This window comes from Mixophyes fleayi, chromosome 3 (genome assembly GCF_038048845.1).
Source record: "Mixophyes fleayi isolate aMixFle1 chromosome 3, aMixFle1.hap1, whole genome shotgun sequence".
NCBI classification, from domain to species: Eukaryota; Metazoa; Chordata; class Amphibia; order Anura; family Limnodynastidae; genus Mixophyes; species Mixophyes fleayi.
Window position 1 is genome coordinate 131,038,501 of NC_134404.1, and position 22,060 is coordinate 131,060,560.

At 40.0% G+C, this 22,060-nt stretch overlaps 1 long non-coding RNA gene across 1 annotated transcript; it reads left to right on the forward strand.

Moving 5' to 3' along the window:
* Positions 1-4,923: 4,923 nt before the first annotated feature.
* LOC142144009 (uncharacterized) lies at positions 4,924-20,472 on the forward strand. The gene is made up of 4 exons (XR_012689631.1): positions 4,924-5,087; positions 8,675-8,828; positions 19,826-20,014; positions 20,432-20,472. It is a non-coding gene; the product is annotated as an uncharacterized LOC142144009 (long non-coding RNA).
* The last annotated feature ends 1,588 nt before the right edge of the window (positions 20,473-22,060 follow it).

Genomic DNA, 22,060 nt, shown 5'->3' on the forward strand with positions numbered 1-22,060 from the left:
TTTTAATTTCTTTCAACAAAGGATAAAATGTTTGGAAAAAAAAAACAGACTTGAAAAAAATGAGTTTTAGAATATATGTAGTGGAAATTTAGAAGTGGTGATATGGAAAATGAAAGTGAATGGAATATTATAGCTTTGCAATGAAAGTAGTAGGAGAAGTGTTGGCATAGCATACCAATGTATACACCCACACTTCGACCACTGTATTTAGATTCATACATAAATATACGCGCACAAAAGAATGTAAAATTGATAGACATGTAGCTTTAGTAAATTGGTTTAATTTTTGTGTCTCTTAGCAGTAAATACCACAATAGAACCACCAACTATCTCTTTACTTAACAATGGAACAACAAACACTGTAACAACATTACAGAGTTCTCCAACACCAAGCATTAATGAGCCTACTGCATACTTGCCAACTCTCTCGAAATGTCCGGGAGGCGCCCAAAATTCGGGTAGATCTCCATGATTCCCGGGAGAGCAGGCAAATATCCTGCAAATGGCCTCTTGCTGTAAAAATGACGCGATTCGCTGTGAATCGCGGCATTTTGGCCCCGCTCCCTGCAACAAAAACAGCATTTTTGTCGTGGGGCGGGGCCAAAATGACGCAATTCACCGCGCCCCGCCCCTCCCACCCTGCAACCACACCCCCCTGCCTGGGATCTCCCGGCAAGAACTGTAAAAAGGTTGGTACGCATGGCCTACTGTGACCAGTGTAGTTCCTGCTACAAACACGAGTACTAGTCACATCTGAATGTTAATTTCTGAGGTATGTTTGTACTAAATTAATACCACACTAATTTTGTATTTACAATCTGCCACAGATATTAATGAATGTCTGGAAATAGAGACATGTTCTCCAGATGCTGAGTGTACAAATCTGCAGGGAACCTATAATTGCATCTGCAAAGAAGGGTTTACTGGTGAGTATTTACCCCTATGATCTAGAGAAAGGGGTGGGTTTAAATCCTAGGGGCACAGACATTTGAGAAACCAAGTGGTTATCAGTGAAATAAGCATAATCAAGCAAATGCAGTGATTTGCACATTTGTTGTAATCCAGGTACTTATAGGTCAAATGTCAATTGCCTTTGTAATAGTCCTCATTCTCTCGTCCTTAAAGTTTACATTTTCATTTGTATTTTTACAGTGTACAGTACAGATATTATAACAAAATATTATTGTTTCACATTTTCACATATATTGTTGAATTTGGTTCAACATTTGTACAGCACATTGATCAGACTGCATGTGTGTGGGCTCTATGACTTTACAGCCTCATACAGGGCTGGATTAACCCGAGGTCTTACTAGGCTACAGCCCAGAGGCCTCGGGCATCCAGGGGGGCCTTGAAAGTGCTCAGAAGCATTATTGATCGGTCCGGGGGTAGAGGCACCCCCGGCCCGATCATTGTTGCTGATCCTGTCACTGTAGTCTTCCTTCCACGGCACTCAGTAATCTGCTTACTGAGGAGATCTTGTGAGAGTGAGACTCACTCTCACGAGATCTCCTCAGTAAGGAGCTTACAGCGCGCTGCAGAAGGAGGACTGCAGTGACAGGAGGAGGTAAGTGCTTGGGAGGGGGCTCACGGGGGGCGGTGGGTGGCTCACAGGGGGACCTCACAGAGGAATGAAGGCCCCCTTAGCCCAGGGGCCTCCATTCCCTTAATCTGGCCCTGGCCTCATAAACACTTCTTGGTAATTTTTCCCCCTGCATTAGTTATAATTATTCAGACCTACAAGAGGACTGATTGTACTCATTTGTGTGTACAGGTGATGGTACATCATGCTCCTGTCCTGAGTGTGCTGCAGATTACTGTTACAATGGTGGGACTTGCATCAGGTCTGGGTCATCCTGCACTCCTGAATGTCACTGTCACCCAGTATTCTCTGGTGATAACTGCACAATTTCCAATGACAGATTCCAGGTGATATTTAGCCCAGGTAAGTTTAAATATCAAGCTGACTGTAGAACTTTGTTTTATATATACTACATGTCACATACTACATGTCACATACTCCAATGTTATCCGAAATAATAAATGTTGTTTGCAATTTTTTTGTAACCCCATTAGGAATCCAGAAAATTATTTGCAAAGATGTCTGAAAATATATTTTTTTTTTGCATCTCGTTAAAGCTGTGATTTTAATATAAATATAATAATTAAATATAATTAAGAAAAATGAAGATGATGGCAGATTCCCCTCACTATGTTAGTAAATGTGATTGATATACAGTCTTATTTCATGTGTGTCTTGATTATAGATATGAAAAAGAGGTCTGTAAACGTAACCGTAAAATCTCAAAGTAATTTTACATTCCAACCAGCTTATGATAAGGTATGTACATTTTATTATCATACATCATTCTGCAGGATAACCTGAGCTGTTGGTGCTAAAAATATCATTTGCAATGTTCTTTCTTACTAAAGTACTATATTATGTACAATTCCAGGGGGGTAGATTATAGTGTTTCTTGAGAAATAATATGTTTTAATTTATAAAGTATATTGCCATTTTGAAGATCTGTTTTCTAACTTCGAGATAGAGGAATTGTAAGGCTAATGACCCCCACTGATGACTACTACTGCTTCTAATACTATTACTACTCACTATTCACCCTCAGATTATGTTGCTCATTTATCTGATCCAGCGTTATTATAGCACTACGTTCCCATGTTACATCTTCATAATAATTACAAGTTGCACCATGTGATACTCAGACGCCCTCTCATTCTGTAACACAAGCTGTCCACAACTAGAGGCAGATTACTGAAAGGGTGAAACGCTAATAGTCACAATAGGGATCTTTCACTTTTGCCCTTTACATTTCAGGGGTTATTGCCAGCATTAACTTTGTTATTATCACCAATAACCCTGCCAGCTTTTAATATCACCAGGAATTTGCATGGGGGAGACTTAATATCTAAACATGACATTAACAGTAAGAGAAAAAATATATATATATTTTTTTTTTAAATAAAAGTCTCAGGTCTGTTTTAAAAATGAATGGGTCTATTTCCCAACTCCCAGAAAATAAATATTTTTTTTCTGGAGTACATATATAGATAACATAATATCAAATAATTTTATACATCATTTTTTTTAAATAAATCTTTTTGTTATAATAGAGGAACTGGAAGCTGAAATCAAGCTTCTCATTTCACAGATGTGCCAGGCCCCAGTAGGGCAGAGCAGGAGCTCTAGAGCAAATAGGTTCTCTTAAACCCCTTTGATGTGTATTGCCATGGCAGTTGAGTATTACTGAACTGTTTACAGTGATAAAATAATGTTAGATCACTTTTAGTGTTACTTTAATAAATCAGCCCCAGAGTCACTTGGTTGGCCAGTCCCCAAAATGGAAAACAATATTGTATACTCTACACTGTTTGTCTTGGTCTTCTTCTGCAGATTACAAGTCTTCTGTATAATGCTCCAGTTAATGTGACATCTCTGTTTAGTAACAGTGACAGTGAAATGGAAATCCCTCAGTAAGTCTAATCTTCTTTTAATATCCTAAAATCTATTTCCCAACTTTATTTTATAATGCATCAGCACATTACAAAATTAAAACAGAATGATTGTACTGGGGTATGTGGATTCATGTCCCCAGGATTTGTCAGTGCAACATTGCTACTTCCCTAGAGTAGAGATGAGTGAAAAATTCCAGACTCTTCCGTGGACTATTCTCATTCTGTATTTGAGTGTGTAGTATCACACATTTCTATTGGATATTGGCTTTAAGTGTTCCAAGTGAAATTAACCCTATCATTTTTGGTCCCAGCTTCATTTATAGACTGTATATTCCACTAAAAGTGCAATGCAGACTTTATAAGTAAGGAGCAGAATGGACATTCCACGGAATAGTGAAATTATAACTGCAATATGGTCTATTTTCAAATACTGCAATACTTAATTACTTTAATCTATGTAATATGTTTGTATCCAGTGCATTAATCTTGTACATGGTTTTACAACTGTAAAACTTAGTTATTATATATATTATTATAGGGACTTTTACATTCTCACAGTATGGAGTATTAGAGAGGTAGCTCACACTATGAACCCCAATAGCTAGGTTCACAGATCACACAGGTAAGGTAGATAGAAAACATACAATATTAACTTTCACTGAAAAATAACGCTATGTACAAGCACACTTAACAATAGCAGGGTGAGTCACCAACACCTTGGGTAGTATCCTGACCCACACAGTCCATGACGGCAAGCAGTAGGTAAAATCCTAGTCTTTAGTTCACTTTAGTAGCAAGTAATAGCTACATGTCCAATAACCAGGGATACCATGGCCAACTTAACCAATAATGGATGGATCAGACTGAAGGTTGAATCACTGCACACTTTCTAGGTATTTGCTTCCCATGTTTAAACTCCCCGCATAGTGATCTTTCCTATAGCAAATTGCCTGGTGCTTTGATGTCTGGACCGGTCAGGTCCTTTGTTTATCCACAATCAATTTGTCCCCCAACTCACATAGTCTGAAAAGTTCATTAAGTCCCAATGATTAAACAATAAAAACACATTATCTTGATAATAATAATAATACAGTGAACTATAGATTTAAAACCACAATATCGTAACATATAAAATCCACACCAATGAACAATATAACACCTTTTAAGAACTTGAGGTAAGCTCAACCCTCAAGTAATGGAACATAGTTCCCTTCCCAGTGCCCTGGGGATATGGGGAACATTAAACAGTACTATAAAAGTACCAGTTCTTTAGTTCATATTTTGTGAGAAACAAAGTACAGACAAAGTAAAGTGAAAGCAGTCCCCTTGTTTCATAGCATCCAGTATGAATGAAAATAATCCAAATGCAAATTGTGTGCTCTTTTCAATTATTTTAATATTTGTATCTGTTTTATTTTACCTTTTGAATGTTTTCTTTTCTAGGAACATTTCTGTTTTTTCTGCAAATTTCATTGCTCGATTTACCTATGTGGCAAATGTCACAATAATTAAATTTCTGAATGATGACCTGGTAAAGTACCTTCAGAATAACACTCATGGAAGCAAACGCTCAGCTGACCTTTACATTTCTAATATTACAGATGGCGAACTATGTAAGTGTTCACCATTAATTAAGTATAATAGTAAGTGTTATATTGTAAAGTGTGGCCTAAATACAGAAAATGTATTATTTAGATGGAGAGTGTCAGCTGTTAGTTAGCTATTCAGAAGTATAGGGAGGATGCATAAGAAGCTGAGAGCATAATTGCCAAAATGTCAAACACATATTGGGTTATGAACAAATTAAATAAAAATGATGTTTTTTTGGTAGAATTAACATACCTGTATTTTTCTTTTATGTATATCCATTCAAATAATTTATACATCCACTGCACACCAAAATACCATAGCACATTATAATCAGCTTTGACCAGCAAATAATATCCAGCAGTGACCAGCATATTATACCCAGCAGCTTGCAACATCTTATACCCAATAGAGTCCAGCACAGATGGCAAGCAGATATATTTATCGACCCCTAGGGCTAGATTTACTAAGCTGCGGGTTTGAAAAAGTGGGGATGTTGCCTATAGCAACCAATCAGATTCTAGCTTTCATTTATTTAGTGCTTTCTACAAAATGTCAGCTAGAATCTGATTGGTTGCTATAGGCAACATCCCCACTTTTTCAAACCCGCAGCTTAGTAAATCTAGCCCCTAGTCTCTCACCTGAAAATCTGTCTAAAATCTCTGAATATCTAGCAGTCATATCCTCCAAGATTTCACTCTGGCAAACTTAACAAGTCTAAAACTAAGCTCCTTATTTCCTGCGAAACCTGGCCTGGTACCCCACTTTGATATCTTTGTCAATGGAACTGTCATACATCTTGTCACCACAGTACGTTACCTATGTGTGATGTTTGACTCGTCCTTCTCATTCTCTGCTTATATTTCTTTTCTATCTAAAAACTAACATATTTACATTTGTTTTATTACCCAGATCCAACTTTTCCTCTGTCGCTTTATAACCAAAAACTGTAGTTCACACTTATACTCTCATGTTTGGATTGCTCTAACAAGCTACTACCACACATTCTATCTTTCTCCATTGCAAATAATTCTATGGGGCAGATTCAATTCAGCCACGTTAGTCTGGGATTAACGCAGAGTTAGTAGTATTACCTTAAATACAATTATTTTAACACAGATTTTTGCTCGCGGCCCAAGAGGTGCGAGCAAAAATTATTGTAAAATATTAAAATTAGCGAGTACAATTTCATATTCTTCAAGATCAGTCCCAAAACATGTTCTCTTTAAATTCTTCTCCTGGCTCTCTAAGAAATTTAGGATCACCTATTAAGTGCTGCTGCTTATCTTCAAAGACTTCCACTTATATGTTTCTCTCTACATATATTCTTGATTTATAGCTGTGTCTCTCAGGCTGGGTACTTACGACAATGTTTTCAGCCAATTATCAGGCCACTCACTCGATAAACAATCGTTCGGCCAGATACTGCACCAGTGTGTATACTTACACGATGAACGTTAGTCGTTCCAAAGCACCGATTGTCGTTTTATTTGATTCGTACGACAGAACTAAAAATCTTGTTCCAACTGCCTTCCAATCCTCCAGTGTGTATGCGCTCACGATCATAATCTCCATAGAGTTTACAGAGTCATGAACTTTACAGCCAACAGTTATGACAGTTGTAGAGCACAGATCTGAGGGTAAATCTTTTAAAACATGTATGGTGTGTACACATGAATCGGCATGCTGATTGGGACTTTTTTTTTCAGTCGTTAGTAAAATCATTGTAGATAACACATTGGTCGTGGTGTGTACCCAGCCTAATAGTTGGTGTGCTCTGCCCAGAATTGTCTCTCTGTCAGCCTTTCCACTTCCACTTTTCCACCAATAGAATGCTCTCTCACTTTGAATATACTAAGCACTTTCTCTTCACCTTTCATCGTCATCATCATTTATTTATTTATAAAGCGCCACTAACTCTTCAGTGCTGTTCAGAGGATATTTGTCATTCACATAAGTACCTGCCCCATTGGAGCTTACATGCTGAATTCCCTAACACACACACACACACATACATACACACATACATACACACATACACACACATATGCACACACACCTTCAAGCCCGACATAAAGGAACTTCATGAAGAATTCAAATAGGATCAGTCCTACATGGCAACTTCTGAGACAAAGCACAACTTTCAACTGCATACTTCTCTGCCTTCAGTCTATTTATGTATCTCAACCTAAAGTTAGAATGTAATCTCTATGGAGCCGGGACCTCATCTCCTTTTGCTTGATTCTGGTTTTCCTTTATTGTTGTAATGTAAATGTATTAAGTTTATAAGATAGTAAATATATATTCTTATAATAATTGTATTAAAATACTCTATTGTATATTATAGATTTTATAGCATCTTTGCCTTCTATGTCATCTTCTTGTATGTTATTTATTTGTGTCATGATCCCAATAATAAGTAATAATAATTATTATTATATCGCCCTTAGTATACCATATTTCCCTATATTGTATCCTGTAAAGATCTGTGTAAACAATTAGGGGCATATTCAATTGTCGGCGGGATCGCAGAAAATCCCGCGCTCCAAAAATATTACCATTAATACGGTAATATCTCACTGGATTTCAGTTCGCAGCTCCCTGAGCTGCGAGCTGAAATCCAGCGAGTAAATTACCGTATTAACGGTTTTTACGCGCAGGATTACCGTATTAACAGTAATATTTTTGGAGCGCGGGATTTTCGCCGATCCCACCGTCAATTGAATATGCACCTTATACTACATAAATATATACATACCCAGCAATGTGCATCACATTACACGTAGTAGTGCTAAAGTACATATTATGCCAGCAGTACACAGCACATTACACCTAGCAGTGTCAAATATATTATACTCAGCAGAGACTAGTCCATTATATAACAGTCACCAGTAGCCAAGACATTATATTAGACAGAGGCCAGTATTTTATAACAATCACATTATACTCGGCAATGACAATTACAGTATACCCAGCTGTTATTGAACAGTAGTGACCAGCAAGCTATCTACCTGTATGATCATCTTTAAAGCCAATAAATAAAACATTGCTGCATATGGAAACATGACCAAGTAATAATTATGTCTACCTTTCACTAAGCTTGTCCTGCACTACTAGTTAGTTCCTCTATTAATCACTGAGATTTTTTCCTCAACTTTATATGGAGTTGTTGTATTCTATTATGATGGTAATTGCATCAGCATGGTAGCATGTAGACTTTAAATGTCTAAAACTGTGATGTATTTTCTGGAAGTAAGGGGTTACAAAAAACTGCTCTATTGCTAATTCTAGCTTCCTATTCTTTTTAATATGTATTTTTTTGTTTGTTTTCTATTTTATACCAATAGGTTATAAAGAACAATATGAAATGAATGTTACTACTACAATATCTAGGGCGTATTATCCTGATATAAATGAGGCTATGGAGAGTACACATTTGTAAATTGACAAACTTTTATTTGTTGCAGCATTTACTTTGCAAAGCATTGCAATGTTATGAAGACTCATGCAGTAAAAAAATACTTAGATGTTACTGCTATATAAAACCGGTACTATCTGATCTATAGGGTTTAGAGAAGCATGTTTGCTAATAATTGTCAACTTCTTTCCTCAGTGAATTTAGAGGAGCTGATGAAACTTGCTAACTGTGGACCGTATAATTACACACTGAATAAAGAAACTTTTGAATGTGATTCAAATTGCATTGTAACTTCATACTGTAAGAATAACGGCATCTGTCAGCTCATTAATGGAACAACAAGATGCAAGTAAGTATCCTAAGAGGAGGTACTATGTGTTGTGTGCTGATGTGTTGATCTGCTTCTGCTTGCCCCACTTAATTTCCACTTGAAATAGCCTGGGATAGATCATACCTCACAACATTTATCCAGGTAAAATCGGGGCACACTGAGCCCAGGCCCTGACCCAGGCAAACCACAGACCTAATTCACATAAAGGACAAATTGAAATAATGTTATTAAAAAAAAGCACTTCAGCGGTTTGTATAGCTGATAAAATATACATGTAGATTATTTTCCAAAAGGGTACAGAGAAGATTTTGTTCCTTTATTTAAACAGTGTTTGAATTAACAACATTATATCAATTTGAGGAAAACTAGCAATAATACATTGTATCAATTGCATACTAACTTTATATTTGATTGATGTCTAATACTATTTACATGATTTAAAGTGTTAACACCATTTTATGATTTTTAAAAAATGAATATAAATAAACTTAGAATGTTTGAGAATTCTTTCTCTTATCATTAACACTGTTATATATGTAAGGAGATCTCATGCGCACTTGTATTTATCCTATTGCTTAGTTAGGTGGTGTCACAACTAAGTATAGCGTACCTGCTATCGTTGGCACTACTCGAAGGAAGGTGCGGAGTCTAACGTGCCCCTGGTGTTCACCAGGGACCCCCGCAAGGAGGTATGGACTCAGCTGCAGGAAACACGCAGGTCGCGGTCCTTCTACGAGTCAGATAGCGAGGCACGAGAGGAATTGTCAGACAGGCCGGTTTGGTAACAGTGCGGGCAGTGCAGGTACACGAGGGAAATACAAAGGAATAGTGAGTCAAGCCGGAGATCCAACAGGGTAGTCAAGGCAATCCGGGTCACAAGGGTCACAGGCAATACAGCAAATATCAGGATACAGGCAAAAGGTCAGGAGACAAGTAATAACTGGAACACAGGAAACGCTGGAGGACAGGAAAGACCTGAAACTCTGGCACAGGATGTGGGTTCCAGAGAGGCTTAAATAGTACTGATAGCCAATGAGCTTAGTGCCTGAAGACTTGTCATAATACTAGCGTAGTAACGCTGTCATATACTAGCGCCGTAGCGCTAACCTCCTGCAGCGTCCCATTGCCTAACAACGGGAATGCTTACTAAACTTGTAGCCGGCCGGCCGAGCGGAAGCGGAAGTGACCAGACGCGCTATGCCGAAGGACAGGCGGCCGCCGAGTGGCGCCTGACAGTATGCCCTCCTCCTCCTCCCCTCGACTGGAGGAATCTCTTGAGTAACAGAGGGGCATGAAGGTCAGGTTTATCCACCCAAGATCTTTCTTCTGGACCAAATCCCTTCCAGTGTACAAGAAACTGTTGTCGCCCGTAGCGGGTACGGACATCCAGGATTCGGCTGATCTCGAACTCTGTTCCTGAGGAGGTTTGAACGGGAGGAGGACAGGATGGAGGTATAAAAATTTGTTAAGCACCAATGGTCGAAGTAAGGACACATGAAAGGTATTATGACATCGTAATGAAGCAGGTAGCTTTAACTTGACACACACAGGATTGATGACATGTGAGATGGTGTAGGGACCAATGAAACGTGGAGCCATTTTCATAGATGGTACTTTAAGTTTTAAATCTTTAGTGGAAAGCCATACTTGATCCCCTACCTTCAATAGAGGAGTAGCTCTTCGGTGGCGGTCTGCAAAGGTCTTGTGGTGCTGTGTTGCCTTTTTCAGAGCTGCTTTGGTTTTAGCCCAAATGAGGGAAAATTCTCGATAGAGTGAGTCCACCGCTGGAACTGAGGAGGAAGAATTAGGAAATGGGTCTGGGATAATAGGATGCATCTCGGTTACAATAAAGAATGGAGAGAACCCGGTGGATTCATGGACATGGTGATTGTGCGAGAACTCTACCCAGGGGAGAAATTGTGACCATCTGCTTTGATTGTCAGCGGTAAAGCAACGAAGGAAAGTCTCCAAATCCTGGTTGATCCACTCAGTCTGACCATTGGTCTGGGGGTGATACCCCGACGAGAATTTTAATTCCGTACCCAGCTTCTTACAGAAAGCCCTCCAGAACTGGGAGATGAATTGAACTCCTCTGTCAGAGAGGATTTCTCTTGGGCAACCAAGTAGTCTGAAGATCTCTTTGATAAACGTGTCGGCTAAGCGACTGGCCGAAGGTAGACCTGAAAGAGGAATGAAATGCACCATTTTGGAAAATCGATCAATGACGACCCAGATGGAATTAAATCCTGAATTGCAGGGAAGGTCAGTGATAAAATCCATGGCTATACTTTCCCAAGGAGCATTAGGCGTAGGCAAGGGGTAAAGCAATCCAGCAGGAACCTTCCCGGAAGTCTTGTGTTGGGCACAGATGGTACAGGCTGCAATAAAGTCACGTATATCAGCACGTATAGTGGGCCACCAGAAACGACGACAGAGAAGGAATGTGGTCTTCTTTATTTCAGCGTGACCTGCGATACGGGAAGAATGAGCCCATCGCAAGACCTTAAGTCATAACTGTGGTTCCACAAATGATCGCCCTGTAGGGGGAGCAGCCTCGACAATATTGGTAACTACCACAATGTTAGAAGGATCGATGATGCATTGAGGAATCGATGGATTCAGGCGGTCCGTATCATCGAAAGAGCGGGATAGAGCGTCTGCTCGCCCATTTTTTTGCACCTGGACAGAAAGTAAGAGTCATGTTGAAGCGAGCAAAAAATGATGCCCAGCGGGCCTGTCGAGGATTCAAACAGCGGGCTTCACGAATGAATGTCAAATTACGATGGTCTGTGAATATGGTAACAGGATTTAAGGCGCCCTCTAGTAAGTGTCGCCATTCCTCTAGAGCTGCTTTGATAGCGAGAAGTTCCTTGTCTCCGATTCCATAGTTGATCTCATTAGGAAGGAATCGTCTAGAGAAGAACCCGCATGGTGAATGGGTACCAGAAGGTGTCTTTTGGAATAACACGGCTCCAATGCCTATTGAAGAGGCGTCTACTTCAACAAAGAAAGGTCGCTGTTGATCCGGCTGAGATAGAACAGAGGGCGAGGAAAAAGCTTTCTTAAGCGTAGCAAAGGCAGCAATAGCTTCAGGAGGCCATATCTTTGGGTTGGCAGGTCTCTTAGTTAGCGCTGTGATTGGAGCGATAATAGAAGAAAAATCCTGGATGAACTGCTGATAATAATTAGCGAACCCGATGAATCTTTGGATAGCTTTAAGGCCCTGTGGTTGAGGCCAGTCCAAGATGGCAGACACCTTGGTGGGGTCCACCTGTAGCCCTGAGCCGGATACGATAAACCCAAGGAAGGACACTTGGAGAACTTCGAAGACACTTTTTTCTGATTTGCAATAGAGATGGTACTTGCACAGTCTTCGTAATACCTCCCTCACTTGTTCTTGATGAGAACTCAGGTCTTTAGAAAACACTAAGATGTCATCTAGATAAACAACTACAGAGGTGTACAATAGATCTTGAAAGATGTCATTAACAAAAGTCTGAAATATGGCAGGGGCATTGCACAGACCGAAGGGCATTACCAAGTATTTAAAATGGACATCCCTGGTATTGAAGGCGGTCTTCCACTCATCGCCCTTCTTTATGCGAATAAGGTTGTAGGCCCCTCGGAGATCCAGCTTGGTGAATATTCGAGCCCCACAAATCCTATCAAATAGATCAGAGATAAGAGGTAACGGGTACCGATTCTTGATTGTAATACGATTCACGGGTCGATAGTCAATACACGGCCGGAGGGACCCGTCTTTTTTCTTGACAAAGAAGAATCCAGCCCCAGCAGGAGAGGTAGACTTGCGAATTAACCCACGTTTCAGATTCTCCGATATATATTGAGACATCGCCAAAGTCTCTGGGCGAGAAAGAGGATAAGTTCGCCCCTTAGGTATAGGTTGGTTGGGAAGCAAAGTAATGGAGCAATTCCAGGGACAGTGAGGAGGTAAAGTCTCGGCCTCGGTCTTGCTGAATACATCCTGAAACTCGGCGTATGCTGCTGGAAGGACCGACTCCATCACAGTGGACTGAGCAATAACTTGAGAACCGAGAGGCTGAACACTGGACAGACATCTATGATGACATTCCGTACCCCAACAGGTAACCTGAGCACGATCCCAATCCATTTGTGGAGAATGCTTACGTAACCAAGGTAACCCCAAGATAAGAGGATTAATGGATTTTGGCAACACCAAGAACTGAATCATCTCGCTATGAAGGGCTCCTACCATCAACCGCATGGGTGAGGTGACGGAGGAGATGGAACCGCTGATAACACGGTTACCGTCTACTGCCGTTAACGATAATGGTTGAGGCAAAGCAAGTATAGGAATTTGAAGCCCAGCAACGAGAGTAGCGGATATGAAGTTCCCGGAAGAGCCGGAATCCACAAAGGCTGTGGTGGAGAAGGGACCTTTAGGGGTGCTCAGGGTGACTGCCATGAGAAGTTCTGGAGAGTGTTTCGAATAGGAAGCAACTGTGGATTCTCCTAAACCGGCCTCCCTGCTACCGTTTAGGAGGACGGGTTTCCCGGTCTCTTAGGGCAGACCTTGAGAAGATGTCCGGAATCCCCACAATAAAGGCAGAGACGTTGCTTGAAGCGACTCTCCCTCTCTTCTGGAGATAAGCGAGAGCGTCCCACCTGCATCGGTTCATCCATGAACAGCATCGGGTTCTGGAATTGTGGAGCCAGACGAGGTATAACCCGCTTAGTGCCAGGACGTTCTTGAATGCGTTCTTGATAACGCAGATCTATTTTGATACATAGTGCAATCAGGGTATCAAGGTCAGAGGGAAGATCCCAGGAAACTAATTCGTCTTTAATACGGTCGACTAGACCTTGCCAGAATGTTGCGACCAGAGCCTACTTGTTCCACTTTAACTCTGACGCAAAGGTCCGGAACTGGATGTCATATTGCCCCACAGATAAATTGCCTTGACGAAGACTCAGCAAACTGGTGGCGGCAGAGGCTACTCTCCCAGGGTCTTCGAAGGCTCTCCTGAAGGCTTCAATAAAGGAGGCGGTGTTGTTAAGAAGTGGGTCTCCTCTCTCCCACAAGGGCGAGGCCCAGGCTAGTGCTTGACCGCTCAGGAGGGATATAATGAATGCCACTTTCGTACGTTCTGAAGGAAATGCTCCTGCATTGCAATCAAACTGAATGGAGCACTGGTTTAAGAAACCCCTGCATTTTTTGGGATCACCGTCGTATTTCTCGGGCGAGGGAATACGCATGCCTGATGCTGCTGTAGATACTGTAACCACACTAGAGGACGCCACCGTGGAGGAGGTTATGGCTGGAGTAGCAGGCAGAGTGTCCTGTAAAGCATCGAAGCGGGTAGCGATACCTTGGACACATTGTAGGAGATGTGCTTGGGCCGCTTCTTGTAGTTCTACTAGCTAAGCCAAGTGAAGGAGAAGCTCCCGGGCTGAGGGTTCACCAGTTCCCTCGGTAGTCATCACTAGAGTTTACTGTCACGACTAAGTATAGCGTACCTGCAATTGTTGGCACTACTTGGAGGGAAGGTGCAGAGTCCAACGTGCCCCTGGTGTTCACCAGGGACCCCCGCAAGGAGGTATGGACTCAGCTGCAGGAAACACGCAGGTCGCGGTCCTTCCACGAGTCAGATAGCGAGGCACGAGAGGAATTGTCAGACAGGCCAGTTCGGTAACAGTGTGGGCAGTGCAGGTACACGAGGGAAATCCAAAGGAATAGTGAGTCAAGCCGGGTCGGTAGCGTTCTGGCAGAGTGATACATCAGGGTAGTCAAGGCAATCTGGGTCACAAGGTTCACAGGCAATACGGTAAATATCAGGATACAGGCAAAAGGTCAGGAGACAAGTAATAACTGGAATACAGGAAACTCTGGAGGACAGGTAAGACCTGAAACTCTGGCACAGGAGGTGGGTTCCAGAGAGGCTTAAATAGTACTGATAGCCAATGAACTTAGTGCCTGAAGACTTGTCATAATACTAGCGCCGTAGCGCTGTCATATACTAGCGCCGTAGCGCTATCCTCCTGCAGCGTCCCGTTGCCTAACAACGGGAATGCTTACTAAACTTGTAGTCGGCCGGCCGAGCGGAAGCGGAAGTGATGCGTCTGGTTGCTAGGCGCCTGACAGGTGGTAAAAGAGCACTTTAGAGTAGAGATGCTCACTGACCCCCGTGTTTTGGTTTTGTTTTTGTTTTTGTATCTGGATTACCGTCGGGTTTTGGTTTTGGTTTTGCCGAACCACCATTGAGTATTTTGGTTTTGGTTTTGTTTGGTTTTGTTTTGCTATTTTGTTGAAAAATCAATGTTTTTGGGCATAAACTAACCAAATTTATTGCTCCACCTGTTTCTTGGATAATTCTAAAGATAATAAATTAGGAAGAAAACAGTTTAATCCCTGGTAGGCCGTCCTTAATTCTGCACATGACCCTGATTGTCTTCTTCTCCATCTTAGCCTATTGCCAATGCAGCCATCGTCTTTGGGTGTATATTACACCCTACACTTCTAGTTAAATATCTAAAGAAATGGACAAAGGCAGTTTGGTTTCTGTCTCTATAGCACCCCCCCTGCTCTCCACTTGTAGATGAATAGAAAAAAAGCAGCCTGTATAGACTGAACAATATAAAATATAAATGGACCAAGGTAATTTGGTGGCTGTCTATGACACCCCCGCCCTCCACTTGTAGTTGAATAGAAAAAAGCAGCCTGCATAGACTGTAGAATTAGAATATACAAAGAAATGGACAAAGGCATTTTGGTATCTGTCTGCATCAGATCCCCTCTCCACTAGGAGTACAATAGAAAACTATTCAGCCGTTATATAATCTAGAATATAAATAGAAATTGAGAAAGGCAATTTGGTATCTGTCTGCATCATAATCATCAACATCATCATTAGCGCCCTCGTCGCCTACACAAATCTCCCCCTCATCCTCTTCTAATTCCAAAGTGGCATCCTCAATTTGTGTATCACCGGCTACACTCGGGCTGTTCAGGCACACATCAGCAGAACTGCTGAAAGGGCCCCTCTTTATGGGTACACTAACAGAATGCTCACGATTAGACATCCCACTGTTGGATGGACTCTCCACAGGGATTGGTGTCATTTCTGATTCAGAGCAAACATTATCCTCTAATGCCTTACTGTTATCTTGCAGCTTGGCTTTGACGCATAATAGTAGTTGTGCACCACTTGTAGGCTCGGTAACATTTTTGGATCTGCCACTAATAGAGAAAGGTGAAGGCCTCATTCTCTCTTTGCCACTGCATGTGTAGAATGGCATGTTGGCAATTTTTTTTTTATCGGCACTTAACTTTTCCTCAGTTACACTTTTTTTTCGCTTCAACACAGTAAAAAATTTTTGGGGGTGTGTTTTTTTGACTGATTTCAAAAGACTGTAGTTTGACATCGCCTTTCCCAGATGACGTACTGGGAACACTACCATCAGGACTGGTGACAGAACCTGGTTGCTCATTCTTCTCATATGGGGACTGCTTGGAATCCATTCTGAGCCCAAAGCACTTGTAGTGCTACAAATTGTATTAGACACTGCTGACAAATATGACTTTTGGCAGCCAGAAATATTAATGCAAAAGAATGGGGGACACCCCAAAAGCACTTGGGAGTGCTAAAAATTATTTTTTAAATCTGCTGACAGATAGAACTTTTGACAGCCAGAAATATTAATGCAAAAGAATGGGGGACACCCAAAAAGCACTTGGGAGTGCTAATTATTTTTCAGCTTGCTGACAAACAGGACTGTTGACAGCCAGAAATATTAATGCAAAAGAATGGGGGACGCCCCAAAGCACTTGTAGTGCCAAATTTTGAAAAAAAATGACTCCTCTATCCTCCTCTCTTCTCTATCGATTGTTATCAGAATTGGAATCAGAACTGTATTGTCTGTCCCTGCTCTAATCAGCCTGTGACTACACCCTGCTCTCTCCCTCTGTCAAATGGCGATGGATTGCTGTGGAGGCAGGTATTTATAATTTTCAAGTATCGCGAGAACCGAGCCCCGAGATCCGACGATGTCATGATGACGTTCGGCCTCGATTTGGATTCCAAGCGGGCGGGAGAGTACCGAGCCGAGCAGGCTCGGTACTCGGATAGGCATAGTTCGGGTGGGTTCGGTTCTCGGGGAACCGAGCCCGCCCATTTCTACTTTAGAGGCAGCCATTTCGCCATCATATCTAATGGTGATTAGTTTGTCCACATATCGCCCTTTGAACTATATGATTGACTGTTATAGTTTCATATATTTCTTACTTTAGACCAATTCACACAAACCCTGCGGACCAATCACAACCACTTTCTGATGAATAATGCACATTTTTCTGGTGAACCCCTAACCACCAATAGTTCTGCCCGTTTGAAGGTCCCCCCCCACTTGCAACTGCCGAAAAATAAAATATTATTTCAACCAAAACTGAAAATGGGAAAAAGGGATTGAATTTAGTGATTCATCTGAAAAGGAGGGTGGGTGGAGTTTCAACCAAAAGTGGGCTTATTTTGTCCCAATTTTGCATGTGTAAATGTTAGGAGGTATGATTTAGCATTAGTTATGGTGTGTGTGTGTGTGTGTGTGTGTGTATACTGTGTGTGTGCATGTGTGTCATTAATAGTTCCTTATAATATGGTGGACTGAGCTTGCTTATACTATTTGTGTCATCACAACACGTCCCCACCGCTTAACAGACTGGCAAACGTATTTCCAAGAGAGTTGTCTGCTCTTCAGTCCTGATAAGTTCCTGAGTTATTTATTTGAATATTTGTGAATGTTATTAGTCGCTCTTTTATATAAACTAGTATATTAGGTATATTGTAAAATAAAGTTTTACTATGAAATTTTTAGTACTTCTATTACAATTTCCATAATGCTAATTACATCACCATTTTTAACTATTATGTATCCTGTTTCCAAAATGCTCATCAATATATTTACAAAGTCTACGTTTCGCACTATTAGCATTTACCAACAAAGAAAGGGAAAATTTGCAGACAAATCTGTAAAAAACCTTATTTAATTTCCTACTTGTCCTACTTGTATTTTTAATGTTATGATCATCCCTTGATAACAAGTTTATATGTTTAATATCTACATCTATTAACATGATTATATTTCAATTGTTTGATCTCAATAAATAGTTTGTGTATTCAGTTAATAGAGATTTAGTTAGATTTATTAAATCAGTTGAAGCACTGCAAAATATATTTTTTTACACTATTTTTAGCTACCTGCCCTGAGTTTTAGTATATTGCCAAGCTCTAAAATGTAGTATATTTGTTTTAAACTTTAAAAAAAACTGTCCCTCTCTGGTGCTTGCAGACAGGAAATAGTAAACATAAGCCCCAGCTTAGGGTCAGTGGGGGCAGAACAATATTTTTAGGACCTATAGAGTCCTTCCCATTACCATGCCACTGAAATATTGTATACATGTCTAGTAGCTTAATGGTCACAAAGACCTTTGATCAGTACACATTTGCTAAAATAAATAGTTTTTAAAATTAGAGTTAGGCATGTAAGACAGGATATTGCCCGGGAATCTGAAAGGTACAACAAGGGGCACCAGTACAAGATTGGGGACAATTTAAATGAGCTGTTTCCCAACCGACCAGCATTGACAGCTATGTATACCTCTTGAGTCCCCTTTGTACTAGTGGGAGTCATCTCTCCTTCTGCATGTTTTCTATTTCCACTCACACCATTGTGCTCATCATGCAGTGGTGGAAGCTTAAAGAATGTGTCATTTATATACAATTTAATTAAGATACAAGCATGGGTTTAATATTTTACATTTAATTTAAACAGATTGGACATATTTAAGAGTGGGTCATGCAGCACTGTAGTGGGGGTATTGATGGCAGGCACAACATAGTGGTCTTGGGGGGCATGTACACCTGGGCCCGTACATCTCCACCACTTGTAGTTCATTTACGAGTAGATCATTATGCGTAACTATCCTAATCTGATCATGATTCACAAGATATCACAACTGTTATGTGCGTATTGTCGCTAACCAATAACGATTGTCGAACCTCGATTTGTGTTTCCAACGCACAAAGATTTATTCGCAAAAAGTAGTATAATATGTTCAAGCGAAGTGATAATAAATACAGCCGTTACTTATCGCAGGCGCTCTGGATCCAGTGTGCAGTCATTCAATCCTGAAGTCTGGGGACAAGATGTCTGAACACTAGATGTGAAGCTGCTGCTTATATACACACAGAAATACAGTAATACAATGAAGATGGTATAGCTTGCATCTATTGGTTCAGGTCTCAGGAAGGTCCAAGGGGTTGTCAATCATTGGCTAGTTTATCCTAAGAAATCCAAAGGAGGGGGTAATCTCTCCAGGGGGTATGCTCGGCTCTTCCCGCCAAGATTCCTTAGTCTTAAGTAGTTCATAATTCCCTATCATTCATAACTTGTGTATGCACTCTGCTATTCCTTCGCAGAGTGGACCAAACAGTAACAAATGTAAAGAGGTTTATTATGATACCACTCATGATATGATTCCTTCAACCTGTTCCATATGTTTCACTAATATGTATGTAACTTTAATATAAAACATAAATACTACTCTATTTCGACATAACTGACTATGTGTTGCAACTACCATTAATGTGTACTATTTTATGAGTATGCGTGTTTGTGCGAATGTATGGTAAAAGACCAAATACTGTTGCTGCCATGTGTAGTGGATGCGTACGCCCTTTCACGCCGTAGCGTGCCCTTGTACGTCGTAGCGTACCGTACGCATCTTTTCAGACAAAGACAACCAAGTTTGCTCGACTTTAATTGAAGTGACTTTATCCAATTTGCTGACTTCGACACAACAAATACAGCTACATTAAACAAGTCACAAATAAATAAATGTGAAATTATATGGATAAGTCATATTCTAAAACAAAATATATTTTATTTTACTGACTGTTATATTCTGTATGAGAAATAATGTAAATATATCGGAAACCATTATAAGATCCTTTATACTTTCTGCATTTATCCTATCTCAGATGTCAGCCCTTTGCTGTATATATCACATCTGGACCTCAGTGTGAGAATCTATCTATGAACCTGAATGCTTTCTTTGGGATATTATTTGGTACTTTGGCATTCCTCCTCCTGCTCCTCTTGGGAATCTGGTTGGGAATCTACTGCTTCAGACAAAGGATTGATGGTCATGATTATGATGATACATATGAGTGAGTGATATCTATATTAGTGTCTGCTCTGCATTTTCATTCTATAATGTCTATAATTATAACAGAGGGTGCAGCATATCATGCATTACTAGAAAGAAATAGCAATATACCTACAGTATGCAGACAATTTCCTAACTTACAGTTAACCAAACCCAAATCCTGAATAGTACCACAGAGAATCTTGTGCTAGCACAGATAAGCATTTGAATATTAGTACACAGTAATAAAATATATCAGTACATCACTGACAATTGTATAACAATGGGGTTATGACCTGGATCCCCACTAAGCTAGGACTGGTGAAGGCCACATACACTGTACCTATGTTGGTTATAATCCCTTTTGTGCACTGATGTGAGAGAATTGTTAGCCATTGGGAGTGTTTAAATACATGTCGCATTGTATCCCTCTATTCAGGTCATACCAAACTCAGTTTGACTGGAAATCTTCCCTATTTACATGCAAGTATAATTTATATATTTTGTTACTATAATATGTGATTTTTTTAAGTTGTATTTTCAATTTACTATAAGAATGACTGTTCAAATAATATTGAGAACTGATATTTTCTATATCTACTTTTGTAGCTACTGAAAGACTGGGAAAAATTTCAACTCCAGAAACAAAAGTGGTTGGTTCGGTCAACTGGAAACCGCAATTGGAGATAGTTAACAGTTCCATAGAGGTATATATTACTATATGATTACTGACATTTTAGTACAAATATCTCCAGTTCAGTTGTGTGTTACCAAGTATACAATTCTAATTGCTACATGTGTGTACAGAAATTTAACAGTAACATATATATGCATGTATTTATAGCTTAAGCATGCAACTTGTTCATTTTAGACAAAAAGTCAAACATGGCACCCCAAGGCAATGCACACAACATTCACATACAGATTATATCAAAATACAAATACAGATTATAAAGAATGAGTTAAGCAATTACAGTGCATTTTGTGCTGTGTTCTGTTGTTGTACTCAAATAAACCTGCTCCATATGTAGTTAAGTTGAATTTCACTTGATATTTGTATTGACAGTTTAGCTGTATTATAGTCATGTTTTATTAGCAATTTAGTCGGATGTTGTTTTTGCATATATTGACATTTTAGCAGCCTTATATATTACTGTAAATTGTTCACAGAAGGATTCAATATGTGAGTTAGACATTTATATTAGAGATGAGCGGGCTCGGATTCCGCTAATCCGAGCCCACCCGAACAGTGCGGATCCGAACGGGATCCGAGCACTGTTCGGATATTTCCGGCGGGCAACTGTCACTTCTCCTTCAAGAAATATATATATATTTTTTTTAAATCTTTATAAACACTTTTAACAATTAACAAATTAAATTAACAAATTAAAAACATCTTAGTATTCCAAATTTCAGCCCTTTCTGAATTTTTTTCCCACACACACTAAGAATTTAGTAGGTCAAGGTATAACTCCGCCGAGCAGGTGGCGCTGCAGCTTGGTTTTATTTTTTCCACACAGACGGACAGAGTAACACACGCCACTAGACATTTATATATTAGCTATATATATATATATATATATATATATATATACATACACATACATATATATATATATATATATATATATATACATACATACACATACATATCTAATATATAAATGTCTAGTGGCGTGTGTTAGTCTGTCTGTGTGTGTGTGTGTGTGTGTGTGGAAAAAATAAAACCAAGCTGCAGCGTCACCTGCTGGGCGGAGTTATACACTGACCTACTAAATTCTTAGTGTGTGTGGGAAAAAAATTCAGAAAGGGCTGAAATTTGGAATACTAAGATGTTTTTAATTTGTTAATTTAATTTGTTAATTGTAAAAGTGTTCATAAAGATTTTAAAAAAATATATATATATTTCTTAAAGGAGAAGTGACAGTTGGAAGTGGTTGGTGGTTGCCGGGGGTGACAGTGGGGGGTGGTTGGTGGTTGAGGCCTGGGCTATGGCCCAAATGCATGACAAGAACCTTTTTAACACCTTAAGTAGCTTGATTTGACTAGAATGCATGAGTATCATGCA